At 38.1% G+C, this 25,142-nt stretch overlaps 1 protein-coding gene across 3 annotated transcripts in view; it reads right to left on the reverse strand.

Annotated features, from left to right (window-relative positions):
- RASSF8 (Ras association domain family member 8) overlaps nucleotides 1-25,142 on the reverse strand; it is an 88,152-nt gene that overhangs the window by 49,137 nt on the left and 13,873 nt on the right. The gene's annotated exons all lie outside the window — the stretch shown is intronic.

The following is a 25,142-nucleotide window of genomic DNA, read 5'->3' on the forward strand; positions in this document are numbered from 1 at the left end:
GGTAAAAATCCCAAACTGCTGATTAAGACTAGTATTAATCAGCTTGGAAGGGATGCTTGGGATGCTTACTAGGGATGTTTAAGAGCATAATTGTGACAGACTTAAAAACATAGCCTAATACTATGTCATTGCCAAGGAGAACGTGTGAGAAGCAGTTAATTTGAAATTTCACCACTAAAGACTTTCTGAATGGTATTTTGAAGGAACATATCCATTACACATAACAATAAGTGGGACTTTCACAGTTTGACAGAAGCACGGAAGGATAGAACTAAATCAGGAAAACTTTTCCTCTAGTCTTTTAGCATCTCCTCTCCCACCACAGCCAGCCATTTTAATTTTGTCAAGACCAACTTTTTCTCCTAGAGTCTTTCAGAGCTATAAAAGAAAGACTCAGTAAGCACTAACTGCAGTCTAAGCATATAATAAGGGTCCAGAAAACAACAAAACCCCTTTAAAGATCTCGAGAGAGGCCTGTTGTAACACGCTAGACCACACGCACTATGCCTCAAAGCCCTGTAGGAGCAATTACTTCTTTCATTATGACCAAAAACTTCAAAACAGGTCATTCAGGAGCTCAGAGACCTCAGGCACATACCGAATAATTTTTTGCCACCAGCAGGTGAATATGTAGCTTTCATTCATTAACCAACTCATTAAATTCCCAAGCTGCCAGAATGTATTTTTGTGAAGTCATGTTTTGTGCTTTCCACTCTGTGGACCCACCAGCAGTTACTAGTGGTTTACATGAGCCTTTTACTTTAGCCCTGAAATGACCATAACTTGTTTTTAGTGAATTTATGCGTCTCAGCTGGGAGGGTATAATTTTATACAAGGAGGATGTGCTTCTTAAACACCCTGTATTAATTTGCAGTCAATTTGCTTGCAGTCACCTTATAGACCATTGCTTCAGATTCCATTCAGGTTTGCTCATCACAGCCATAGTTAGAGTCAAACATCTGTAGAAAATGCTGTTCATTCATTTAACCCACTAGATCAGGTTAAAACACCAGTGCTTGAGCCCCAGTTACTTATCAGTTCCCATATACACATGCCAGATTAGGAAAATAAATCTGGTTGTAGGACATAGATGGTGATTCACTTAATGCAGAGAGATGTATGCTTTAATTATGACGGGGAAGTGAGAGGTAGAGAGGGCAGAAATATCATCTCAACCTAAACTAGGAAAGCTTAGGTTCAAGACACTCAAGTTGTCTTCAGGTATTGCTGTATGATCAACTTTGTGAGACAGCAGTAAACATTTCTGTTACTGTTCCTTGTTAACTACTCCAAAACACACAGCAGGCAAAGAACAGTGGGTTTTTAACCTGAGAATAGAGTATCTGTGATGCTGATCCAGCAGTAGGCACCAACACTTGCACTCAAACAGAGCCACATTTCTTCAGCTCTACTGAAGCACTAAGGCTCTTCTCAGACCACTCTGCAGACTGAGTGGGAAGGAGTAAGAATAAGAGCCACATTTTGTCCTTAGGGACCCCTATTAAATCAGATTCTCAACATCAGCCACTTCCTCTTTGTTTTCCTCAAAGCCATATGGCTTCCTGACAGAATCTGTACAAACAATAAATCCATTAATCTACCCCCTGTTGGAGGAAAAGGCTTTTTTTTTTTTCCTTCCCTTCATCAATTCAGACATTTTTAATGGAGATGTTTTATGTATTTTATTTTACAGAACTCCCAAAGTCTTCTTTGTTCTCACACTGCAGCCTTGTACAATGGAGTCCTAATTCCAGACCATGCTTGTAGAAGGAGATCCTGACATGTTAAAATGTCAAAAATACAAAGGAACAGAGAGAAGTCTGTCAAGCCAGAGAGAAAGGGGTCTACCCTTATTGAACATACTAATAGGGATCATGTATAAATTTCTACCTAGCCTCCCTAGTATACTGTGCCAAGAAACAAAACGAATCTTTTTTTTTTTTTTTAAATTAACATAAGTAGGTAGCAAAGATGCATTAGAAGTTATTTCTGTTCCTATAAGGCTCTAAGGAGATGCACACACACAAATGCCAGATATAGACCACAAGCAGCTGACAGGAAGAGCTTTGTCTAAGAGATGCCATAAGAAAGGACTTCCTGAGAGGCCAGATTTTTAGCAAGGTGAACCAAGATAACTGATTTCAGACAACAGGCTACATAATCTATTTAGCATCTTCAAACTGGTATAATCATGCAGGTGATCATCTTACTCTCCAATTAAGAGAAATAAACACCACACATTCGTGGAACTGAGAGGAGACCTTATTGCTCCCTACAGCTACCTGAAAGGAGGGTGTAGGGAGGTGGGTGTTGGCCTCTCCTCTCAAGTAAATAACAAAGAGAGGAAATGGCCTGAAGTTGCACCAGGGCAGGTTTAGACTAGATATCAGGAAGAATTTATTTCCTGAGAGATTAGACAGGTGCTGGAATGGATTGCCCAGGGAGGTGGTGGAGTCACCATCCCTGGAGGTATTTAAAAACGTTGTAGATGAGACACTTCAGGGCATGCTCTAGTGGGATGGGGATTTTTTTTTTATTTATTTCTTTTCTTTTTTGGGTAGGGGGTGGGGCTTGGACAGTTGGACTCGGTGATCTGAGATGTCTTTACTAACCACAACAACTATGTGATTCTGTGAACTTCATGATATGAAGGAAGCACAGAAGGAAGAATAAGAATTACAGGTAGGAAATTTCTCTTACGTGGGAAACTTCACCTTTTGAAGGTGGGAAGATCCCACTTTCCTGTGCTAGAGAGGAGATTTAAAACCAAACAGAAGTAGGCTCATTGCTTTGTCAAAGCAAACAAACTTGATAGCTGCTCAGCTTCAATTCTGCTGCCTGGTACCAGTGGGCACAGCGGTGTGCTAACTTCAAACTGCTTCAATGTTAAAAAAGAACTATTCATAAAGAATATATATATATATATATATATATACACTGTTGGGCAAGCACATAAAGAAAAAGTGAAAGCATAGTACGGCATTCCCTTTCTCCCCAACTCAATCAGTAGGCTCAAATAGGGTACAAGGCTGAGAATTCAGACATAAAAGGCAACAAAAGTTGCAATTTTATTTACTTGCAGTAGCTTTTTTCCAACACAAAACCATTCTTGTATTCTCAGATTTCACTGAAACATGTGGGATCTTTATTATACCAGTCTATCCCAAGCACCTATTTGCATCACACTTTGGAGCTCACCTAGCAAGGAAACAAGGAGTTTCTTAGTGATGATAGAAGAAGAGAGAACCAAAGACAACGTTGATGCAAAACCAAAGCACAAGGTTGACGCATCAGTCACCGCACTGGAGAATATAAAAATGCAAAGTGTCTGTTTTGAGTGTTCCCACTGACAATTTTTCCAAAAAATTCTTTGGCTAAACTTTTATTACTCAATATTCTGCAGTGCAGAATGAATACTGGGAAGAACAGAAGAGGTCCAAAATTAGGTGGTCTCTTTCAGTCATGCATTTCTAAAACAACTGCGGCCCTTCCACTCACATGGAAGAAAACTAGGATAATCCTTTTACATTAAATAATGTTTTATTTCCTTCATGGTTGTGTTCTACAGCTTACTGGATAACCAAAACTATGTCCCAGTGTATGTGAACCAAAGTAATCCTCTGCTGAAAGGAAGGTCAGGATAAACATGAAGCAGTTTATGACAGTGAAAAAAACCTTGAGGAGAAAGAGCATTTTGTTGGTTTGGTTTTTGTTGTTGTTGGGTGGGGTTTTTTGGTGCTTTTTTTGGGGGGGAGAGGTGGGAGATGGTTTGTTTTTTTTAAAATACAGCATCCTTGATTACAAGCAGGAAATCTTTATAATTAAAGCTCCTTCCGTTTTCGTTGAAGTTAAGTAGCAATTAGAGGAAAAAATATGGGAAGAGTAATAACAAAAGACTGAATTGTTACCTCCAAGGAGATACATCTGTAGTTTAACTAAGCCAGAACATTTTGGTCAGTTCTTTGAGGTGATGGGAGATACACAATGTTAACTTATGTTTCTGTCAAGGCAATGACAATTCTAAAGAGTGGCAGACATCAGATGAAACACACCACTAGAAATTATTATCCTTGAGGTCACAATCTCACAGCCAAATCACAATCATATCTGATGTACAGATGGATTTGTCACTGCCTTGAGATAGTGGTGAAAGGTAAGTTAATTTTGGATATAGTTGTCAGGAAGATCAGGTGCTGTAAGTTCGGGAGGCCTTCCACACCCCATCTGGGTCAGACAGTCTCAATTATCTTCTCATCACTGTTAATCAAGTTATCCTTCAGCAGCTGTATAATGACCTATGTAAAAATAAATCTGGGCTTGGTGTTTGTCTCCTCAGAAAAAAAGCAAGCTTCTTTGTCACAAATAAGTTAATGGAAAAGCCTATGGTATGAAGGCCTGCAGATGGGAGATCATGCTTTCATATCAAATGTCAAAATGGAATATGAGAAAAGGATATTTAGGAGGTACACAACTGGGGAGGAGAAGGAAGATCCAAACTGGAAGCAAGTCACACAACCAGGAGAATATGAGGAGTGTCAGCTTCTTTATGTCTTCACTGATAATAGTCACTTGTAGCCAGCCACAGCAAGGTCAGAAAAGCTTACTCCCTTTCTCCCTTTGGGCAACCTGACACCTCAAACAGAACTGACAGAGCAATCATTCAAGCCCTGACTTTCCTGCATCATTCTGCTTGTGTACAGTTTGTCTACAGGACCCATCTCAAGTTCTCCTTACACTACCACCAGCTTCTACCACACCTGAGTGGAGCCTGCATCTTGTGATTTCTACATAGTTTTGTGTGTATTTTTCTGAACAATATTCTGTGTTAGCAGGAGCAACAGCATTAACATCCCTTTCTACATCAGTCATAAAAGAATTCACCTCATTGCTACTATTTAGCTCTTCTCAGGAAGAGGGAAAAAATAGATAATGATCTGTTCAGATCTAACCCTGAAATACTCCCCCTTAACTCCAGAAACATGGAGTTTTTTTCTAGTTCTTTAAGCTCTACTAAACAAAGAGCTAGTGCTGCAAAAATCATGTTGATATATAGACCAAAAAGAATGAAATTAAAACAATAAAGTAGCTTGACATAAAAAAATGTCTTGACCATGATCTTAAGAACTCTACATGTCATTTTTCTCCTGGCAAGTATGGGAAGGGCACGTGCTTTCCATGCTTTATTTTCAAAAGGTTTGAATTAGTCTAATACAGTTTTAAACCATTCCAGTCATAAACAGCATTCCAGTCATTGAGAATAGAGAAATAAAAACACCCAGCGATTTGTTTGTTTAAACAACATATCCAAGAGAGCCCCAAACACATAAGCTGAGTACAACATCATGTGAAGCAAAATACTTGCAGGTAAGGCACATGGTTCTCCCTTCCTCCAAACTCACATTTTACTTGGCAACACCTATCATTAAAGCCCAGTGTAACAATTAATCCAAGACTGAAAGGCCACACTGCTACACCCAAGAGCCATCAGCTCATCCACAGACTGCACCTACTACATTACTCCCTCATCCCCTTGCATATTTTGCCCAACTCCTTTTGGAAGAATACTAGAATAATTGCAAAGAAACCAGTGGTTTCTCTTCTTTTTATCAGCAAGATTGTCTTAAGGCAGCAGACACCGTAATGTTATTGACAGGAAACATGCTTTTGTCTGCTTCCTTCAGCAGTCTCCGAAAGGTTCCTGCAGACTGCAGATCAGAGAGAGCTCCACTAGAAAAAATGGCCTTAGCTATACTGCTTTTTGATGCATTCAGGCTCACTCCACAAGGCAATGACCCAACACAGCAATGCAGAAGTTGAAGTCACAGCAACAATTTGCTTTGTTGTTGAAAATTTTTTTTGCTGATAGTCTTTTTTTGCTCACGATCAACCGAAGTCTTCTCTGAAGATTACAAGTACACTGAGGAGCTCCATCACTTCATATGCCTGTCTTACCATTTGAAACAAACTCAGGTTTCATCATCGACTATTAAGACTTCAAGAAGCATCAAACTCTTGCCTTGCCTACATATAACTATAATTTTGCACTGATTCTGAGAGAAGTATGTGTGAGAATGTCTATCTAAAGAAAAAAGATAGAGATAAGACACGGTCAATATATAGCATAAATAGGAATTATGTCTGTGTTTTCACATAGCCACTGACCTGCTTGGGTTGTAAGTTACCAGAAAGTGGGTTGAGTTAGCTCCTGTTGCTATTAATCCCAGAAAACAGAATGATAGAAAGGTATTTTAAAAGACAAATTCAAGTTAAAACGTGTGTTAACTATGCATGTTTTTGAAAAAGTATAGCTGGAGAGGTCATCTGGGTATTTAGGCAACAAAAATGTTTATACACTACATTGGGAGTGTATAAAATTGGTAACACAATAATGCTGCATTTGCTTTGATTTCTTTCTTGAAAGTTAAGTCTGTCTGAAAGTAACTGAAAAAAAACTGGAATAAGATTCAGTTTTACTTGTATTAGAGTAGTTAAGGGCATGCACACATGGAAAACTAATCAAGCATAAAACAAGATTTCTTTTTCTATATCTCAGCCAGCATAAGGACTGAACTACTGGCAAAGCAACAGTTTAGTATGCAGCCTGTGTTTGCAATACAGAATCCAACAGCCTCTTCAGCTCCCTCGAACTGTCGGTATTACAATTCTTCAGGAAATGAGTCTTCACATTTTAGGCACTGCCAGGCAATTTCTACTTCCATATCATAGCAATTTATAGTCAGTTCTGGAGAGCCTGTTCTATTTTTAGAAAAATCTTGAAAGACTGCTGTCATCTGTGCAAGCAAAGGCCGTTCTTTTCTGCATCCATTGGTTGTTTACACAGCATCATTTTTTATGAAGATTTATCCTGTTCTTGTACGAGCAGTGAGGTAAATTAATTTGCAGAATCCACATTGGGAAAAGATAGTTAAGATATGAGAACTAAACCATCACTGCAGATTATCTGTAAATTCCAGCTGGTTCAGTAATTATTGACCCAAAACAGCAACAACAACAACAACAAAAAACAGTTTCAAGTCAGTTTTCTTCAACATTAGCAGAAGAATTAGATACTGCTCTGCATTTCCAACTAACCCTTTCGATACCAGAAAGCTCCCATCCAAAGGAATTATTTCCCAGAGGGTTTAAAGGTTAATTTCAATTACTCTTCCTTGGCAAAGAGAGTTATAAGCCACACTTGATAAACCCCAACCCAGATGCCAGCCTTCTTAGAATTGCACAGGACAAAGGGAAACACTTAAGTAAAGACAGAACTCAACAGCAAAAACTGGCAGAACCTGCACCAAGTTCTTTTGTGATTACCATTTTGCATGCAGTGCACTACAGAGTCTTCACATTTCATTCCACAACCACATCTTTTCCCTATTTCAGATGCACACAGTTCCACTGGCATTATAAAGCAGAAGTCAGATCTGCAGCCAAAAATTGTACTATTCTCCCTACCCTGCTCCATTTCTTCCTGACCCACATGGCACCCCTCAATTTATAGTGAACTAGGTCAGGAATCAAATCCAGATTTATCAGAGCCAAAAAGCTCACAAACAGTCCATCAAAACACACAAGCCAGTGAAACCACAGTGCAAGCTATTTTGTATGGCTCACCACTGCTAAGAGGATAAAAAAAGCCAGTGAATTCTTCCTTGAGCAAGGGAGGAATTGTTTGTCTAGAAGGAAAGGACTGCCCTGAGACAAAAATTTCCAGACATGTAGAATATCAGAAACCCACCTCTTGGCTGTGTCTTTTGAAGACAACACAAAGTTCAAGTGCTCAAGAGCCAAACAGAATTTGTGTGTTATCACTAATATGACATAGGTCTTTATTTCAAGGAAGTTTTGAAAAAACCTCTTTAGTTTAGTTTTTTGATGCTGATGCACACAAAAAAAATAGATGTCAATACACTGTTTTGTTGTGTGTGCTGTATCATACTCAAAGTAACTCAATTTCAGTATAAGGATAATACAGCAAATTTGTTAAGTAGCCATCCCTTTTGGGTGTCTGCAAATAGTCAGCTCTATAAATGAACTTCAAATGTCTCTAACTGAAAGCTCACACAGGATAATAGGTAAAATACCAAAGTATGCAGCTGCTATGCATTTCAAGGTTGTACAAACAGTCACAGATGGCACCTGCAGAGAGCAAAGTTGGACCTGAAAGCTTGCAGATTCCTAGCTTTGTCCCCAAGCGTTTGTCCTTGGTGAAAATTGGTATCCTTCAGCAGCCCTTTAGCTGACACCTGTCTGCCTTGTGTCCTATCCCACCTGTCCCAAACATTAGAGGAAATGGTATTAGTGGGATAGTTTCTTAAATCTTCCTAATCATATTAATATTTTGTGATACCTACTGCTATTATATAATCAGATTTCTTTTTGTTTGGAGCTTTAAAATCTTCCTTTATTATACACTCAGTAGAAGCAAAACTACCTTGTTCTTTCCTTAAAATTTGCAATGAGTCAGTGGATGACAAACACAAAACTGACTTTTGCCAGTATTGCTGTACTCCTTCAAAAGCAGAAGTTTAATCAATCCTTTGGGTGCAATCCTTCCAGTGGAATGAATTTCAAGTATGCTTGGACCTCGTACACTTGCAGGTGCATATGTAAGAAAAATGTGAAAGATGGAGAAAAACATTTCTCTATCACAAGCCATCACCTCCATCTCAAAGAGCAATTAGTAAAGTCATAGCATTTGTCTCATTAAAGACATTAACGTAATAAACACCTTGTAGAAAGCAAGACTCCCACAACAGTTTTGTAAGTAATTATGATCTTTCATTAGACAATGTTAGTCAGTTACCACATGGTAGAACCAGGGTCTGACTAAGCACCAGCCACCAGGAAAGGCCCAAGAGGCAATTTATGCCATTAATGTCTTCTAAATTTATTTATTTGGTAGTATAAAGGTAAATAGCAACTTTTTGCTTTATCTACTACAAAATTTAATTTGTGTTGCTGGCAACGTAAGTCAACATTTTTAAGGCCACTAGTTAACCAAGAAGAAAGCAACACTTTACAGTCTAAGATTACATTAGGATTACAATTAATGAAAACATAGAATCATAGAATTGTTTTGTTGAAAAAGAATCATCAAGTCCAACCATTAACATATCACACTGCCAAGTCCACCACTAAACCATGTCCCTAAGCACCACGTCTACACTTCATTTAAATACTTCTATGGATGCTAACCCCTTCCCTGGGCAGCCTCTTCCAGCACTTCACACCCCTTTTCAGGAGGAATGAGCATCAGAAACTGAGAAGACTCCTCAACACCTTTCCTCCACCCCATCACAGAGTCCCTTCATACACCCCTCCATCACGAGTCCCTCCCATGAGGTGCAGTCCCCTCAGGAACAGATTGCTCCAGCACAGGACCCAGAGTAATGTCCTGCTTCAGGAACAGTCACCTCTCCTGGCACAGAGTCCTTCATGGCTGCAGATCTGCAGCTGCTTCACCTTGGTTCCCCATGGCTGGAGATCCACATCTCCCCCATTGTGATTCCTCACAGCTGCAGATCCCTCATGCCCCCCCTGTGATCCTCCACAGGCTGCACCTCCAGGTTTGTCCCAGCACAGTCCTTCATGGGCTGCTCCACTGTGTACCTCCATGGACTGGAAGGGGACATGGGTAAATCTCTGTCTGGGAATCTCCTCCCTTCCTCACTGGTATCTCTGCTCAAATACTGCTCTCATCTTTCCCTCTCCTCTGTCCTGCCAATTTTATTGCAGTTTTGTTTTCCCCTTCTGGACTATGAGCTGCTGAATCAACGCCTTCACATCCAAAAACACTGCAGTTCTTAAATGCACATACTTCATTTTGGCTATAATGAAAATGCTAAAATCAAATCTTCTGACACAAACATGACTTCTACCATTCAGTACTCAAATTGTCTCTGAAAAAGATGAAAATCAATGGATATTCACTTCTGGGTAAATGTAAGGTATGGCCTGGGAGACAGGAAGAAGCTACTTTTACAAATGACTGCTCAAGCTTACCATGTAAAAAAAAAAAAAAAAAAAAAAAAAAAAAAAGGAAAAAAAAGTAACCACATAAAAAGTATGTTGTAGAAGATAATGGGTTGGTCAGAAAGCATGCTGTATAGCAAAGTGAAAATGAATGTCATGAAGCTTATGCCAACCAGACTTTGCAAGCACTGAGCAGTGGCAAGTTAGACAACTGTCTTCGTATCTCCAAGGCCTTATCTTAATGAGAACTTCAAGTCAGGAAATATTTTCCTTTTATTTTAGATTTTTCTAGCTGGTTGATGAGGTCCTTGCATTAACTCCAGAGTCAGGCCAAAATACAGTTGCAAAGCACCAGTTACATTCAGAGGCTTTTCCTTATGGATGAACAACCATCTACTTCTTTTTACATTTTTTTTTGTATGGGACCATCAGACTAACTTAAAAATTAAGTGTTCATCATAAGCCAGAGGAAATGGAAAGCTTTTCTTCAAAGTTCACAACCAGGATTCAGATTCTGTTGACATTAGCAGAACAAATGAAAAAAAAAAGAAGGATCAAGATAAAGAGAAAAACAGCAATAAAGCCTATCACATCTGTTAGGCTGATGTCTCTCTTGATTTAGAGCACTGGCCAGCAAACCCCCCAAATTCCCTTTGAAAAGCTCCATGCACTGTAATGACACGTGGGAGGTACACATGCACTGCAGCTGTTCAAACTTCTGCAGTTCATAGTCAAAAAGCTACAAATACAAGGCCAGAATGCTGTATGGCAATATTAATGCTCCAAGATGTAAATACCAGCACATGGAAAGTTCTGTTCCTCTACTGCAACAATGTAGGAGCCTTTCATAGAATCATACAATGTGTTGGGTTGGAAGGGACCTTTAAAGGTCTTCTAATCCGACCTCTATGCAGTGAGCAGGGCCATCTCTGACTAGAACTCTGAGCTCAGAGTCTCATCAAAAGCCACCTTGGTGCTGGGCACTCCCCAGGGACAGTACAAGGACCCTTGGAGGGGAGTGAAAGCAGCAGTTCTCAACATCCCCCTGAAATTACATTGGGATGTAAAGATCCTAACTGGTTTCAGAGCTCTGCTCAGACCTGAACCTAAGTGGCTAAAAAATACACTACCCAGATCTGCTAGTGTATGAATGTAGTGAAATGAGGCAATGAGGCAACCAGGTGCCACTAATTACCAGGCAGTGGGCATGAGCTTGTGTTAAGCCCACCTGTGCCTGATTAGGGTGGGCCCCAACTGCGCATGAGCAGGATTAGGGGACCAATAAAAGGTGAGGCTTGAAGCACAGGCTCAGCTCATTCTGAGCAAGCCAGCAGAGAGGTCAGTTGAATCCAGAGCAGTAACACTGAGCCAGGCTAACCAGTCCTGAGGGCAACCAGCTCAGGGCACTGCTTGTGCACTTCTGCTGGGACACCTGTTGGACCTTGGAGCACCGTGCCCTAAGAGAGGTTCGTCTTTCAACATATGAAATTAAGTTTTTTTTGACAAAAACACATAGAAGGTTAACAAAGTAATAACTAATCAAAACAAAGCTTTTTTCAACTACACCTAGGCACAGTTTAATAAATTCCTCTTTCTTCCTCCACAAACCTAGATGTTTACAAAATGCAAGTATTTTTGTAAGGTATTATTAATCCAACTCCTCCTCACCCAGCTGGGATGAATAGATGGAAAGAAACACTAAATTAGCACCCCAAGATTTGGAGGTGTTTTTAGGTACCACTGATTCAGATCCTGTATATATTACACTATGATTAGCCCTCACTTGCAGCTTCCAGGATTTCAATGAAAGCCAAGAAACCACTAATTAATGCCTTAGGATAGCTTATTCCTTAAGAACAGATGCAACCCATCCAGACACACAATACTCTAACAGTCGATGGCATATTTTCAAAATCAATGCCTCCAAACAATGAAACAGTTTTTAAAATGGCAAATATTAGAAACAAAAGAGGCTGAATAGGATGTTTTGACCTTCTTTGAAAATGAAAAAAATCTATAGGAAGAGTTAAAAAGCTTTCAAACTGTTTCAAAGATTGTTTCTAGAAAAAAAGTATAATCCCAACCTATTCAAAAATATTATCTTGCTACTATACCCAACCAGGAGCACAAGTACACAAAATACACAGAAATAATGAAACTATGAATAGAAGAGCTTTGTAGTAACCATGCTCTTCATCATGAACCTGTAGTCCAGTGGATATTATTTGAGAAAAAATGTGTATTTTTGTCCTTATCATATGATTTAAAGAAATGTTCTTAAGAGACCAAGTAGAATCAAATGAAATGACACGACTGAAATGGTACCCCAGGTCTGAGCTATCCCATGACAGGATTGCTCTACCATGACTGCCTTATAATTAAGATGTACACTAGCATTTGGCACTTCAAACTTTATAAACAGACCACTAGTTTGTGTGTGTATATATATACACACAGACATTGTATATATATACATTGTGTGTATATATATATATACACACACACACACATACACAACTTCCCTCCCATGTCCCAGGACAAAACACATACAGTTATAAACAGCTCAGTAAGTGCCTACTGTTTAGTCTTAACCTCTACAGAAAACTCTTTGAAGAGCTTGAAATTGGAAAAGTGGGACAAGGTTCTTGCCTACACACTGTCTTACAAACTAAGCAGTCTGTTACTTAAGTAGGTAAACCTCACTGCAAATGGATTTAACTATGCAGAGACTCCAACAATGAAGGGAAGATAAAAGACACACCTGTCAGCTGGGGGATGTTTATCTGACATTACCACTTTAAATAGAGTAAATATCTTTCAATATGCTCCAAGCATTTTTGGCTACTATCAGAAGTAGTAATGATCCAACTCATTGTTCCCTTATTCAGCTCCGATCTGTTAAGTCAAACACTCGTCCCTATCTTGCTGCACTTTATTTTTCTCTTCTCTTTCAGAAAGGAGTTTCACATTATGTCTGCAATATCACCATGTCATACAAAATGCTGGTCAAGCTCCAACCGAAGGGGATGTGAACTTGACAGAAGAAAAATTTAACTGAGGTCACACATATAATTCCTGCTAAAGGTAATATGCAATAGAGCATTCAGGGTTTCAGCCAGCACTGGGCTGAAGCCAAAGTATTTCAACTATCCCTGCCCTAAAGGTTTCAAACCAAAGCTAAGGGAGGAGCTCCATCTGAAACACTTCTTGCTTACTTTTTTCCGTAATGTAAGAAAAACTACCTGAGGGTCAGGTTAAACATTCAGCTAACTTGGTATCTTTCTCACCCAGCAGCCAGAGTAAGGCTTCCAGCAGCATGCAGACACTGTAGGAAGAATTTAACAGCTTAACCACATGCAGAATTATATGAACATTGGACAAGATTTCATTGGACTTTTTATTAAAACAGCAGATAAGAAAGGGTTACAGGCTCACACTTGAAGATTTAACCTAAAGGCACATTTGAAGTTTGAAATATTTTATTTTGCTATGCACCAGGACAAACACCAAGCTTAAGAAGACAGAGCATTAACAAGCTAGCAGTTACCAGTCTTGGTCCTCTGTAAGTATGAAGTAAAATCTAAGTATGAAGTAAAGGCAAGCAAAGTTTATTCTGAAGCATTTCAAGATGAATGAGAACAGGTAAAGAACTTGCACTGTTACCAGAGGTCAGTAAATGCATATAAATTTGTTAAGCTACTGTAACTCAGTGTGTCATAGTCCTTAGCATCTCAAGCCTCTTTTGAAGTGTTAAATGTAAAGATGTAATAAGAAAGGTACTTCATCCCTCTTTTCCAAGATAATTTCTCTGGTTGAAGAACAATTCACTCCCTCTTCTTCTAATGGAATTTTTTTCCCCCTTCAGTAGGTCTTTAGCCATAATCCAGATTCACTTCTTCCAAGATTGAAGAAATTTATAGTGCAAGAGCAACAAAGAGCAGTGAGTGGAACAGACAGCATTTCCAAAGAAATCTGCAATAGTCCTACATCACTGCTGGACCACACATTACAAGGGGATGCTTTATTCCACCTCTGCACTGCTCTTTTCATCATTTACATAGATCACTGGATCACAATGCTTTGCTGTGCTTCTAAATACTCCACAATTTTTAGTTTCTGATCTTCTGGAGGTTTAAGCTAAACAAAACAAAACAAAAAATGCACATGCAAAGGTTTTGATATTTACTCAAGGCACAAATGTGATTTTGTCATTCCTTCTTTCCTATGCCAGTTCCCACAGTGACATAAAACATTTCTATGTCCAAAGGGACCAGCACAAAACAGGAATTACATCCCATTGATAGCATCCTTCTCCAAATCAAGCAGGGAGTTGTAACATCAACACAGTGCCTCGATAATGTACTTAAGCAGGCAATATTTCACATATTAGGTCCTTATGGAAATGCCACATAAGTACCTAACCTCCCAGCGGGAAAAAGAATACAAATATCCACAGAGGATTTGCATTTGTTTTTCTTCTATTGTGTGCTTTCTTTTGGCACCATCAAATGAAAATGTATATTGCTTCCTTTTTAAATAAATGCTTTTTGAAAAAAATGCAGCTCAGTTACTAGGGATTAATTATTACATCAAGAATGCACTAACTTATTTGATTTAAGATTACCATGGTTACAGTTTAGAACTATCAAAAGCCTTACAGTACATTCACACAGTTTCTAAGATTAACCAAATATTAAGTGAAAGTAACATTTTACAGCAAAAAATTGCCTATTTAATTAACAACAATCTTAATTGTTCAAGTTAAAACCAAGATTCAAACATCTTCACTAGCTATTGCTGAAATTATGCTGGAATATGTCTGAGTTTAGATAGTCTGGAAATAAAAAACACATCTATAGCAATGAAAACTTTATTCAGCTCCACAAAAGAGAAAAGTATCAACCTTTAGCTCTTTTTATAATATAGTGCACCAGCTGCACATTATAATAAATTCAGCTGCAGTGATTAACCATTCTCTTTGCAGACAGAAGCACAAAAAATGACTGATTTTTCACCTGATTGACATCAGCTACAGCTAAATAATTCTATATTGCCTATGTTGATCCTTCTCTGTATTTCCAATACCAGCCTTTTACTGAGCCTACAGGTAATCAGATAAATTTTGGAGTAAAGTTCTACAAACCAGCTACAAGGATAGTAACACTGTTTAATAATCTTGATCTGCTAATTGAATGCTCTGAGCTAAAGAACCATGGGTAACACTGTTGGACAGAAGCATTTTCAACTTGCAACCTAGGTGTGTATCAGTTTACATAAGACATTTTGCTCCAAACAGTTTAGGTCAGCACCAGTTTCGTTTCCTTAGCCAAATTTCTTTCAGGAGCACTGTAGCTAATTGTTTTTGTGTCAGTCTAGATCTGAGAAGCTGGCATGACTGCAAGAAAAAGAAGAGGTATAAAGGCCAAGTAAATAGCTTTCAAATAATTCAGGATGTATGATTATTACAGCAAAGCCAATAATTCTCATGAAAGTACTAGAAAAACAGAGTAATTAAAGGATACAAGATTTTTAAAACTTTCACAAGAAGCATTCAGAAATTAAATCAGGGGAAAAGACAACCACAAACAAAGCAATGCAAGAGCGCTGGCTTTCAAACCTGTGATACCCAGAGATCAAACTTGACTGCATTCATTGCCTAGCACAGCTTCTTATCAGCATTTTCAGGAGAGTATCTTCCTTTACAAGCAACAGACTGCTACAAATTGACAGGGGAAAAAAAAAAAAATCTAATAGCTGACACAGAGCTTTGCAACACTGCATACAAAAACCACCATGAACTTAAAAAGATATTATATAGCAAGTGGACAGCATGCTACTTCAGAAATTAAGATATTTCCTCACTCCACTGTGCTGTTGGTACTTGCAGAAGGCAGAAAGGATCTTTTTTCTTCAAGCATTCCCCAGGTAGCTGTGAGAGCCCTGAAGCATCAGGCACCAGCAGTGACAGCATACAAGTGATGCTCTCCTGCTAGAGCAGAATTAACCCAGACAGCAAAGCACTATACAACCTGGAACAACTTTCCAAGTGATAGAAATAAGAGATGCTTTTGAAATCTATGTCTTAGGCAAAACACAGCAGGAGTCCCACCCTTCCCATATGAGCATTGGACCCATGCTCATATTCACCATGTATTCTCCACTGGAAGGCAAGGGGGGCTCTTTGCAGGGTGAAATGTTGCTTCGTTGTTTAAATGGAAAAAAAAAGCTTTCAGAAGAGTCATGGAGGTTTAAGTAGTCCAGATCTTTACAAGAGGCAGTTAATTTTTTTAAGGCTAAATCCAATAGTGATGAGGATTAGGAGCAGCAAGAGTTATCTATATTTTATAAATAGCAGACAGGAAAAAGCATCAAAACTCACCAGCAGTAAAATGCTCAGATACCCTTATGATTCACTTTCGCAGACACATTTTAGAAAGGACATTCCTTGTTCAATTTTATTTTTTCCATTTGAAAATACAAATCTTATTTCTCTACTCTCTATTTCATTAATTTTTAACCTTCTTGCCCTTGAGATTAAACTGATGTGGGAAAGCAAATACATTGCAAAGGACATAATACTTCACATGAGAGCAATGATTTGATTTCACAGAAAGTGACCAGGCATCATAATACAATTAGTTCTTCATTACACAAAATATTTTTAGGATGAAGGCAAGTTAAGACAACATCAGTCACCTCCAAAATAATTTTTTTTTAAACTATAAAGAGATATTACACAGTTAAGAGATGCTTTACTCAGTTATCATATTCACGTACGCAAAATACCAAAACCCAAGCCCACATTCTTAATGTCTGATTCTTGGAAACAAAATGGGGGGAGGAAGAATCCATTTTCAGAGAGAAGCCTCCCAAGCTGTTAAAGCTGTTGTGGTAATAAGAATTGTTAATACGGTATGTAATTGCTAAGAAATAAGTTTTTCAAAAACATTAAAATCAAAATCGGCATTTTCTTGGCAGTTTGCCATTAGCAGATCAAAAAATTATTTCATTTTTGCAGTAGCACTCCCAGCATAGCAAGCTGGTTGCAATCCAACTGAAAAGGTACTGCTTCAAGCTTGTTTCCTACCCAACATAAATTGAAATTGGTTTACATTACCTAACTAATGCAATAATAGCACTTGACTATAAGAACACATCAGCCATTGGACATTACTGTATAGCTAAAATATAGTTCATATGTACGTGCAAAATCCCACAATATTTAATATTGTAGCATCTTACATCCTAAAAAAAACCATGATCATAACAGCAGATTTGCTACAGCTTAAATCTGAATCATAGATGGAAGTCTCACAGGGAAGTCTGAAGGGATTCACCATCATTTCCACTTCCACATATTTGTTTTCTTTGCATAATTTAGAATTGAAAGTTCATTCACCAAAACAAAGCAACATATCCACAAAAGAAGTTCTCTTGTGCACATTTTATCCAAAAAGACACAAAAATGAGACTGTATACAGAGTTCAGAAAGTTCCTCATGCACGTATACAGACACCTATTCTCATTTAAAATTGCAGCAGTAATACTTCTTCCAAAACCAAACTTCACTACAAATCAGCCTCTAGGAACATTTGTATGTGTTTATGAGAGATGCAAGAGGCATGGAAGAATTTTTTCATTTTATCTGCTTTCACTGATAACATTGCACATGAAGTCCTCAGAGTAAAACTGCAGTCAAGTACCAAGCCCTATCTACTTTAGGTACAGAAAGGCCACACACTTACAACCCAGAGCAGCTTGAGTGTTCTCCTTTGCATTCAGCTGTGTTACAATACAAGACTATGAGATGCTGCCAGCTTTTTATGGGCTTCTGATACTTAACAAACTATGATTCCAGGAAAAACATGTATATTCCTGGTACTAACGAGGTTATTATTTAATGCCACTAAAATCCATTTGACCAGGCCTGAGTATGAGCTAGATAATGGATCAGATCAGTGCTCACAGTAATTCAATTACAACATAACTCCTTGAGCCTTCTGAAATAAGTAGTATCATTTAAGTAGTGCAACTATTGGTAAGCAAATTATGTCAAAGGATGACATGAATGACAATCTTTGCTTTAGATGCTGGTGGAGGAGGTAGCTACTTACAGGTATCAACAACTGACTAATAGCACCAGAAACCATATTATCTTGTTTATTATTTCTATATGACTCTTTCTGGTAACTAGATGTACTACATGGAGGTGAGAAAAAGTTCAGTATTTCTATATTTCACCTGAATCTTGGCTTTCTACATACACTAAACAAAGCCTAAATAACAAAATCCCTGGCAAGCATCACCTGTTACACTCAAACTACATGACCATTGTACACTACAGACAGAAAACCATCTTCAGGGAGCCCAACATAAGATTATTTCCACTTGTGAGACGAACAAAACCTCAAGATTTTTAATTGATCAATTACAATATAAAAAAATTACAAAACAAGCAGCTGAATAACCTATTCTTACTCAGTTCAGCAGCTGAATAATTGTCTGACTGGGCACAAATATCCTGGCTTGGTCCTTTAAATGACACTACAAAGAGAAGTTGTGATTAAGATTACTTGAGGTTTTCATATTATTCATTTAAATTAATGTGTAAAATAAGAAACAATAGTAGGAGAAAAGGATTTTAAAGGATGTTAAAGTAACATTTTAAAGAGTATTAGATGCTTCATTGGACTATTTTCTCTTTCTGCAATTAGCTGCAGGTAGTTTGAGAGTATTTTCCCAAAGCAAAGGTTTACCTTGTACATGTATTTTCTTAAAACTTGTCTTTAGCTACCAACTGACTGCTCAAACAGAGAACAAAGGCTACTGCCAAATAACCATTATGGCAATACATTTCAAACAGAAGAAGCTTCTTAATACCAACAAATAAGGTTTCTGGGCTACACCAAGTCTTTACAGGTAGCAAGAGAATTATTCAGTTATGGTTATTTCTGGTTCAACCTCTCCTTACACAAAGCTGCTAGAGCAAGAAAGCACACTGAAATCTGGGATCAAAAAGGGAATCCACACAGGAAGACAAATCTCCAGAACACTTCAGCTCATGACAGAAGAGCATATAATAAAAATCAAATTATTCTCCCTTTCCACTTCTGATACTACTTAGAGACCTCATGATCATTAAAAGGAGACAATATACTAATGAACAAACTGATATTTCTGTCAGATATAGAAAACCTAAAATGAACAAAATTAGATCTAAGTTCTTAAACACAAACAATCTTTTCTTAAATGTTTGGGAGATATATCTGCCAAGTTCAGATCTCAGACACTGCATCAGAACCACCCTACTCATTTTTTTAAATCAAAATGGCACCTTAATGTAACTTATGCACAAAGCTTTTTCTGTTTTGAAAAGTAGCACTAGTTACTTACCAAAACAGTTTCTTATTTCAAACTCTCACATCACTGCACAAAAACTGAAAGGAACTTCTAACAACCTCATTTCTGCTCACACATCCAGGATATTGTGTGCCACTTGTGCTCATAGAACACATCATCTATGTTGAAGAAGGTTACCTGCCATGACTGACTGGTGACAAGGTCTTAAGTCTCCAATACCTACCTACAGGACTTGAGCTCAGTGCACCTGGTGATGCCAGTTCCTGGCAAAGCTGTTCTACATGCAGAACCAGGACTAAAATATAGAGTTAATAACCTACACAGGCTGCAGCACTGTTTTACACCACAGAAAGTGAACACATTTCTGGCTACAAATTGCTAAAATAATGCTGTTTCCCCATACACTCAATATACTTTTACTGTGTCATGTTCTTGTACATTAGAGCAAATGGTAAAAGCTACAGAAATACAGAAGTGCTAACCCATAAAGAGTGTTTGCTTTCAAATAGTAATTGGAGTTATTATAATGCTCCCTGGAGCAGCTCTAAGTGAAAGTAGAATGAGGATAAACCATGTCTTAGATATTAGGAAACAAAGTTTCACTTAACCAGCCAAAGCTTCCAGAACAGAAAAGTTACCTTCTCATCATACAAGAGGACACTTACTGACTGACCAAAGCAGTGCCAGTTTTTCTCAGCTCCTTTCTTGAACACACAGTGGTACATTCTTTCTGTTCTCCATGAGCTCCACAACAAACCCATTCCGCTTAGAAGCGGAATGAGCATCATCAGTTCCTTCAGGGCTACTTCCAGAAAGTTAAAAGCCTTCACCTACTTGACCCTGGAGTTGGTGTAGCCTTCCTACAACTAAGAAATCCATGCAAAACAGGCCTTGGAGCTTTGTGTTGCTGTTTAACAACCAGAACTTACAAAATGTTCCTAATGAGGCGATGCAATTGAGCCCCAGGGCACTCAAGAGTGCAAATTCTGGATGTCTTTAGGTGTAAGTTGCTGCTGCAGCTCATGCACTCACAGCTGTATATTCCATGGCTGGCACAGGGCAAGGGAGCATTACATACACCTTCATTGCTGCACCATCAGCTGATAAAAGAATTGGGTTTGCTTCATAACTTCTAAAATGACACCACAAAGAAAAAACCACTCTGAGCAGGTAAGAAACTGTGGTGTTATACACTTATCTACGTGACAAATCAACAATTAGATAATGTGGTACAAACTCTGAACACTTCGATATCTGATCTGTAAGCAGTTAGAAGTTAAGTATCTCTTGGAAGTTTAATGTGCAAAATAATTCTAGCTAAAATTTCTCAGTCTTCACAAAATGCACGGTGCTAATATACCAAGACAACTTTCAGTTCTGAAAGGTTTAGTGTCAGGAACAGTTTTGTCTCCCCAAAGCCTGCCAGAAACTGATGCTGATAAGCTAGAGTACTAAACTTCCAGTTTCCTTGGAAATGGAATTTGGACGAGTACAAACAGATTTCAGAATTGAAAACCAAAACTCAGTCTCCTAGAAAAACAAGGATTCAAAAAGAGTCACAGATGCCATATATATTAGTGATCCAGTAAATCATCCTGCTTTGTGGCTCATTTTCATTTAGAGGTAGCCATCCCGGTATGAACCACAAATGATAGCAGTCAGTCTGGTAGCAGCCAGACAGACACATTTTGTAAAAATGACAGTATTCCAAAATTGTGCATTTGGGAGGTCAGACTGGATACTCATTAGGCAATCATAATACATATAAAATAAATGCTTTACAGCCCAACTCTGAACCACCCTAAACCAGTAAAAGTCTTACGATACAACACAACCACAAGGAACAATCAGTGACTCATTTTAATTGTTCCTGTGGCCACATGAATAGCACAGCAACAGAATAGAGAATTTTTTAAACTGTAAAAATCCATTGTCTCTAGGCAAGAACCAAAAAGGTGCATTTTATCCCCACTAATGCAACACTTCCGCAGCAGCCGCTGCCCAGAGCTTCAATGGGGAATTCCAACTTGTTGATTACAACTGCAGGATGCTCACTGGCAGCTAAAACAATTTGCCAATGGTATTTATGGCTCCTGTTTCTTGTGCTTGGCAGGAGTAGAGGAAGAGTAATTTTCTGAAGTATTTGCATTGATTTTGCAACTGATGACAACACTCCATCTGCTCTCAGACACTCTGGTGCCTCTGCCAATTTCTTCCCTAAAGTAATGCTTTCTCCAAGCTTCGCCAAGGTTTCTCTGGTTTCTGAACTTTGCTCTTATACCAGATCTGAAGGGGCCACTTCAAGTTGTGAGCAGGGAGTTGAGGTATCAGCATCTAGCCCTATGCCCCAGTCACAGAGATAGAGCAGGTAAATAGAAGGTATTTCAGATTACTCCCCCTCTTTAGCCTGGCACCTCCAGAAGCCTGAGGACATGGATGATAGCTTCAACAGAGCTGTGTAAATTCATGAAAGAAAAAGATCCTGAAGCCAGTTAGAAGAGGCAGAATTTTGAAAGAACCAAAGTCAACTCATTCTTCTAAGAAAAATCCAAAAGCCTCATGGAAATAAAGATTTCAGCTTGCATTTAAAATGCAGCCAAGTAAAGTAAATTCCTCTCTACGGCAAACTGTGGGCTACCCTACAAAAATCTGGAGATTGTTACCCAGCAAGATCAATTCTACCTGCAAAACCTGCAGTGTAAGTTTAACAGATGGAAGGATTCCATTTCCATCTGTTTGCCTGACACCCTCATGCACAAAGTTAAACATTAAAAGAAGAAGCAAAAGCAAATAAAGACTTGAAAGCAAAAAATTTTTTAACTTCAAGGCATTTGTCAAGGTAGAAGCATACACAACTTCACTTCTTTGTCCAACTTTTCTACAGTGATCAAGGTACCTTTAATTCATGTGGTGTTAGTCAAAATAAAGTATTCCTAAAAAATGTAATAGATCATCTTAAAAAATCACATAAGTGAAAAATAAGCCACCAAAAGCAATCTACAGAGTTTTTTAATCAAGTTCTCAGTCCACCACAGAAAAATGGACTGTAAGGTCAGAGATTCCTGAAAAGTAACTATAACTTCCAGCAGCTGTAAGAAGAATGATAAGTATTTAACCTCCTAAGGGCTGAAATAAACAGCATCAGTCTCCTTATCTGTTTCATTTCAAAGTAGGCAAGTAGGTTAGTGTGAAATGGTGTCCCTAAGAAATAATGCCAGAGTCAACACATAAAATAAATGCTTTAATCCCCTTTGTATCAGTACATATCTATGTGGATTAATCTGCTATTAGCCTCAGCCCAGAGATAATTGGTCTGTGGTGTATAGGTCAGATTAAATGATATAAATGTTTCTTCTAATGTAACATCTGTCTCAAATTATCTATCCTATTTGTAGACAACATGAGAAAGAGTATACCTATAAATACAATAATCCTTTCTTCTATGAACTTCTCATTTCACTGACCACATATAAAGAAGAAGAAAGCAAATCATGGCAAGCTTAAAGTCGTCTTAGCTTTCTTCCACTGCTGCAGTTTCTGTTTGCTACTTTTAAAACCCAGGAACATAGAGATAAACCTAGAAAAAACCCAATGCATTTGAAATAAACTAACTTCTCATCCAGGAGCCCTACAATATGTAAGCAACTTACTGCTTCAAGTTATAGGTTCCAAAAGAAACTAAAAGCTGAAAGAAATTTGAAGTGACCAACCCCTGCACATCTAGGCACCACACTGGGGTTTGCCTTTGATCAAATAAAAGACCAATTCAGAAGCTACATCAAATACAGCAGCTTGTTTTGGCAACCTCATTTTTAGGAGATCAGATTTAGCTACTCAGCTTTAATACCCTTGTTTTTGAATTAACCATCTGTTCTGTAACATTTAGACAGACAGACCTAGTAAAGTGAGATGTCAATCTCAGGGTCTTGGGGCTAAAAAACATTTATTTACATGCCCACAACAAACAAAAATAGTCAATTAAAATAACATTCAACTTTCCCAATAAGGAAATAGTAGTGTTGATTTTTGTATCTGGTCTGTGATTTGATTTTATCCAATTAATAAGAGGAACCCAGACCAGTGCAGTATAAATTTTAATCAATTGATACAAAAAGGGAACAGTTTTGTGTTTTTGTTTTTTTTTTCCAGCAGCTATAGGTCAGAGACTAGTTTAATAAGATGGTTAAAAATAAACTATGCTGTTCCACTACAAATTGTTACTGTAAACCAAATACAAAATTCTTAAGTGAAAACAGTTAGAAAGCACTCCACGTGCAATGATAGGTATTTTTAAAGTATCCTTGCTGTGAAAGCATGGAAACATCTTCCCCATCCATTTAAAAGGATGCACAAAAGCACACAAATGCTCTTTTATTTAAGGTTACATCAAATGACAACATGATTTATAGGTGTAACTTGACTAGTGAACTTCTTACAAACACTTTAATCAATTGATCCCTTTAAAAGAAGCACACCATCAAAAAGCCATTTGTTTCAACATACTACTAACACAAGTGACTAAAAAAGGCCAAAGTATGCTACAGAAACATTTGTCAAGCTTGGAGTTCCCAGATCTTCAAACACCTTTTGCTGTCTAAAATTAAAAAAAAAAAAAAAAAAAGAAAATAAAATCAATAATACCATGTTGCCTTCAGTATCATGAATACTCTGGTTTGCAGCTCATACTACAGCAGGCTCTCCAAGATCTGGTATGTCCTACTGCCTCAACATGCTTGTCAGGGCTTGCTGGTCCCAGTCAGACACTTAGCTGACCTCCAAGGTCTTCTTCCTAAAGCTGTACAACCGTTTGTACAACAGCTCTGGCCATGAGCCTGCATATTATTGTCACTAGCACTGAAGTACTACAATGTTTATTTCAATCCTAAATGCAAGTATAACAACTACATATCCTTACAGACACAAGGCTGACCACAATTAACTCTTCTACTCCCACCTGCCTTCTACAAGAAAATTTCAAATCTGGTCACTCACCAATATACAGCAATTTACTTCTTCTCTCACTCCTGCACACAAGAACCTGTGCTCACTGCACACCTGCTTTCCACAACACAAATCTGTAGAAGTATTTAGCAGTGGCTCAGTTCCACCTCAGCTGGCATCAGGCTGATTACTTTGAAATCAGCAAATCAGAATATGCAAGAGTCACATGCTCAAATTTTGTGATTCACTTTTCACTTCTTCATAACTCATTGCTTTTCAGTGAATCAACTAAAGAGCTCAACTATGAGCTTCCAACACAAACCGGCAAGCAGTTAAATCAGGTATTACCACTCTTCCAGAATCAGGAAATGAGAGATACAAAAAAAATTCCTCAATAAACCATTGTGAGTACAATGACTTCAAATCCCTATTTAATCTTCATTTAGAAAACAGAAGTTATCAAAAGGGTTCATGCATACCACTAAATCAGCAGAAGATGCCCAAATATGCTGCTACCCTGAGATATCCCTTTAAACCTCTCCCTGACTCATAGTTTCAGTTCTATTAAATTAATTTTAATTCACTGGGTTTTAATTAAGAAAGTCAGTATTTTAAAACTCAGGTGCCTATACGTAAGTAACTTAGCATATGCTGTGAAGATAAGGAATTTTCCAAGCTAATAACTGATGCTGTATTTGCTAAGTATTTTTGCACAAGTGACCACTTAGTGAGTTACCTTTGTGTTCCTACTACGTAAGGGTTCTAACTTTATTTCACCTACTACTGCCTTCTTGCAAGATTATTTCATTTATTAGTAAAATAGTGAAGAATTAACTTCTTCTCCCTCTTGATAGCATGTT

Source organism: Calypte anna, chromosome 1 (assembly GCF_003957555.1).
Source record: "Calypte anna isolate BGI_N300 chromosome 1, bCalAnn1_v1.p, whole genome shotgun sequence".
Classification (NCBI taxonomy): Eukaryota; Metazoa; Chordata; class Aves; order Apodiformes; family Trochilidae; genus Calypte; species Calypte anna.